This window comes from Hipposideros armiger, unplaced genomic scaffold, assembly GCF_001890085.2.
Source record: "Hipposideros armiger isolate ML-2016 unplaced genomic scaffold, ASM189008v1 scaffold_176, whole genome shotgun sequence".
NCBI lineage: Eukaryota > Metazoa > Chordata > Mammalia > Chiroptera > Hipposideridae > Hipposideros > Hipposideros armiger.
This window is the reverse complement of record NW_017731526.1, coordinates 1,635,698-1,640,444: the sequence shown is the minus strand read 5'-3', so window position 1 is coordinate 1,640,444 and position 4,747 is coordinate 1,635,698. Positions and strand designations below refer to the sequence as shown.

The 4,747-nt window shown below is 43.6% G+C and overlaps 1 protein-coding gene across 1 annotated transcript in view; it reads right to left on the bottom strand.

Annotated features, from left to right (window-relative positions):
* USF3 (upstream transcription factor family member 3) overlaps positions 1-4,612 on the bottom strand; it is a 53,004-nt gene extending 48,392 nt beyond the window's left edge. Inside the window, exon 1 of the mRNA XM_019652262.1 lies at positions 4,595-4,612. The gene's annotated coding sequence lies outside the window, so the exon portion shown is untranslated. The remainder of the gene's footprint in view (positions 1-4,594) is intronic.
* Between the last annotated feature and the right edge of the window lie 135 nt (positions 4,613-4,747).

Genomic DNA, 4,747 nt, shown 5'->3' with positions numbered 1-4,747 from the left:
AAAAAAAAATTCCCTTTCTCATGTCCATGGTTTTGTATCTGTTACTTTGTCTGGAATGCTCATATCAACTTTCTAACTGGGAACTCCTAATCATCCTCTTTGAAGCTTTCTCTGATCTCTAAAGGTTAGTCCCAAATATCCTGACATAATAGTCTACAATGCCTGAATATAAAATATACTCTATATGCTAATTGGTTTTCCCCATTAGATTATAAGCTTCTAAATGGTAGAAACCACATCTTTCATATTTGTATCCTCAACAATTAGTACTAAGTTCGGGAGTAACAGATGTTTCTGGTCTTTCTTAATTTTTCACGGTATTAACCAATGCATCATAGACTTTGGGTACTTATGTTTAAATTAGCATCTAGTAAATACTGTGTTCAGTTCCTTAACTTTTTGATATGGTGTTCCACGAACCTTCTAATAAGTCCAAAAATTTTTAAGAGCTTAGTCCACATCATTTACTAGTTCTGTATTCTTTTTAGCATCTAAGAATGTCGGGCACATGGTAAGCACTCAATAAATACTTGATGAACTGAATTAAAAACACAGTATTAGCACATTAATAGGAGCAACTTATCATGCCCTACTGATCTAATTAAAAGATCTGGCCTTCTGAAGTAGTACAATTGTGCCCACATGGAAAATTTAATGAGAGAAAGAAAAATGATCGAGTTGGACAGTTAACAGCTTTTCTCTTAGTGTGAGTTCCACAAATATTTTATGGATAACAAGAGTCAATCTCTAGAGCTCAGAGTAAAAGACTCAAGATACAGTATATCCCATGCATATTGCAAAGATTAGATGTTTAAGGAGTCTGTCACAACCATAATTACTTAAATCCCACTAACCCTTAACAAATCCATAATAGGAGTACAGGGCATAATATTTAATAGCAAAGCCAATTAATGCCAAATCAATCTATCTTAAAGATGGATATGGTTATCTTTGCATTATGTATAACACAACATTTATTCATGCAACATTTAAGTGCCTACTAATGAAAAGTGCTATGTTAGGTCCCAGGACTAGAAAGATGAAGAGAACACAGTTTCTATGTTGATGGGGTTCTAGCTCTGCCATGCTGCAGTGGTATTTAAGAATATGACGTGAATCGTTCCTCCTGGAGTTGCTCAACATGGGTACTCTGGGGGTAGTGGTATGGTGGGGAAGGTGGTAAACACATACTTATGGCAATGTGATTAGTGTCAACACAGAAATAAGTACAGGCTGTTATGGGGCCACAGAAAATAGTCAACATACTGAAGAAATCAGGAAAAGATATGGAAGGAACTGACATCCATACATAAATGCAATGTGAGTAAAGGTGTGAGGAAGCTACCAAGACAGAAACATTTGAGATGGAATCAAACCTGAAACTATGGGTGCAAGCAGAGTCAGTAGAATTCCAAAGCAAACCAATCCAACTCAAAGCAAACCACTATAAAGGACCAAAAAATAAAACACTCCTTTTCATTAAATTTGAGAATGAAACAGGTACACAAAAGAAGTTAAACCACGTGGCAGAATTAGAAACGGAGCCTTTTATTTTTTTATTTTTAGCTGAGCCATCCTGCCACCTGTTGGCAGCTCAGTGGCAGCTCCACTCGGACCGTGAATCGAACCGGCAACCCTGTTGCTTTTGAGCGAGCTCTTAACCAACTGAGCCACTTGGCTGGCCCTAGAAATGGAGCCTTTTAAACAACAGGTGGCATCAATGTTCAAAGGGAGCCAATCACTTAAGAGCTAGAGAGCTGTCAGGAAAACCTTCATAAAAGTAGAGAGAACTATTGGTGGGGAGAGGGAGCACAGGAAGGGGCATCGGTATGCTGAGAAAGACCAACATCATTAACAAAAGCAGGGATCTGAACTGCATATCTGTGGGACCATGAGGAGGTTGGAAGATTCATGTTGGGAAGCAGTGGGGGAAAAGGTGGAAACATGAGTGAAAGCCTAATTTAAAAGAGCCTGGAGGGCTGGCCGAGTGGCGCGATGGTTAAGAACTGGCTTGGGACGCCAGAGGGCCCCGGTTCGGATCCCACATATGAGGGCCAGTGACACTGCCCTCCACAGCTAAGATGCTGAACAACAGCTCAACCTGGAGCTGGGCTGCTGTGAGTCCCCAGCGACGGCTAGGCTGCAGCCCCTGTGGCAGTGGGTTGCCATGGGCTACCGTGTGGAGCCAGTAGCCAGCGTGAGCGGCCAGCAGCCTCAGTGAGCGGCCGTGTCCAGAAGCCGGTGACTGATCTGCCTCCCCCGGGAAGAGCGCAATAATGGTGCCAACTTGGGCCAGTGAAGCAACGTCCTCCACAACTAGACTGAAGAACAAAACGACAGCAACTTGTCTGTTCCCCTTCCCCCAATTTCCCAGCATTGTTCCCATCCCCCAATTCCCCAATTCAAAAAAAAAAAAAAGAGAGCCTGGAACACAAGTAGCAAATTAGACATTGTTCTAGACTCATAAGAGTTCTCAACCCTGACTGCTGAGTAGAAACACCAGGGGAGCTTTAAAAAATATACTGTATCAGGGCCAGCCGAGTGGCTCAGTTGGTTAAGGGTTAACTTAAGAGCACGAGCTCTGAACAACAGAGCCGCCAGTTCAATTCCCACATGAGCCAGTGACGCTGCGTCCGAGCTGAGCTGCCAACAGGTGGCAGGATGGCTCAGCTGGTGAGACCATGTGCTCCTAACAAGACTGCCTGTTCCATGGTGGGCTACACCCGCCAGCAACTAAGACTGAACTCAGCACCTTTATTGAGCTGCCACCCAGGTGGCTCAGTGGATAGAGCGTGTGCTCTTAACAAGGCTTGCCAGTTCGACTCCCGCATGGGATGGTGGCTATGCCCACCCTCAACTAAGCACCTTGAGCTTAGAGGCCATGACGAGCTGCCGACAGGCAGCCAGGTGGCGACTGGTGCCCTTCACAACTAAGATTAAAGAACAACAACTTGGCTGGTCCCCCTCCCCCAATTCCCCAATATATATATATATACTGTATCTATGGCTGAGACTCCATATCAAAAATAAGAGAAACTCTGGGGGGGCATTAAAATATAAAAGCACACAGGTGATTCTAATGTATAGTCTGGCTTGAGAACCACTGGGCTAGAGAATAGGAAGGTAAGGCATGACAGCTATGGTTAAGACCCAAGCTTGATTTCAGTCCACGTTTATAAGCAACAATTTTGAGTTGATTACCCAGTGAGGCTTATCTTCTAAACTGAGTTAAACATTCTCAATTTTAGTGTTTCTTTTCCCTTGTTGACAATGCTAAGCTCTGAAAATAGGAAAATAACCTATCAATTTCTCTTACATGACTGTTTCACTGACTGCACAGTCCACAACTTTTGAATTTTATTTCTATGATGTCCCACAGACAACTAACTTAGAAGATAATTATTTCAGTCCTATGCAATTAAGATCCCTGCAATTAAGTGCTTTTATATTAAGGAATGTTCGAGGCTGCATCCATGTCTCGATTTTATAAAATTTCGCTTTTAAATATAGAGAGAATATAATACCTATGTATACAAAAGTCATATGCTTAGACTAGAGCAAAATGTGAGATTAAGTATTCATTCTTGTAGTACCTGGAGACATTATATTATACTGTTCTTGGTTTCAAAAGTGCAATGATTACAAAGTATATTTTGCAACAAATACTTTCAGAGTACTTCACAAATAAAGAAAAACAACGAATGCATCCCATAGAGCAACTCTGTACTATATTAAACGTGTTCTATGTAGGAGGGAAAAGTCTTCAAGGTGACTGGAGAGTATGACAGCCTGTTGATCCTTCGAAAAATAGGATTTTTTTTTAAAGAAAAAGCATAGTTATGAATATGCTTTAGGTTCCATGTTACTCATGAAGGGTTTATTCAATAAATCTGCACTTTGTTCATAAGTAAGCAACTTTCTTCTTTATGACAAACTTAAGTTAGCCATACCTGTCTTAGTTTGTCATGGTGTTAGGTCGCTGTATTTACTTAATGGTAAAAATGGTTTTAGAATATAAGTTGGAAGCCTATAGTTGGGATTCCACACATAGGTTTATGGAATCTCTTATTTCCAGATGAAGTTAATAAATTCAATGGACCATACCGAGTGCAACCGTAGGGAGTAACTGGGGAAGAGGGCAACGAGTATAGGAGAACCCCGCAATCAAAATGTTGAACATGAACAAGAGTCCAGAAATATTTCCTCAGAAATACGGAACTAGATTCCAAGAGTTGGCCATTCGCTCCTACCGCTCCTATTCAGAAAAGAAAAGAAAGAGGTTTCTGAACAAAACGCAAGCCTAACTCTCCGACGTAGAGGTGAGAGTTTAAAAGCAAGTCACGTGAGTCTGACCAGTGGGTCCGAAGCAAATTCCGAGGGCAAGAAAAGGACAGAGAATGAAGGAGGCAGGAAAAGGTGAAGGAGGCGAGCAAAGGCTAGTCGGTGTGAACCTGGATGCCCAGCTCTTCATGCACCCGGGGCAGAGTGGAGCTTCTCTCTCCCCGCGCGCATCGGGGCGCAGTGAGGCCCCCAAGGGCCTGGGACCAGGGAGCGCTGGGCGGCCGGAGGTCAGGGAGAAGAGGGGTGCACGCACCGTCCGCGCTCGTACCCCACTAGGCTCCGCATGCATGGGTCCCCACCTAGGAGGCACACTTTGCGCAACCCTAGCCTCCAGGAGCAAGGAGGGGGTGGGTGGAGCAGAGCCCGGAGCCGCCCCCCGGAGCCGCCCCCGCAGCCCCGGCCCCCG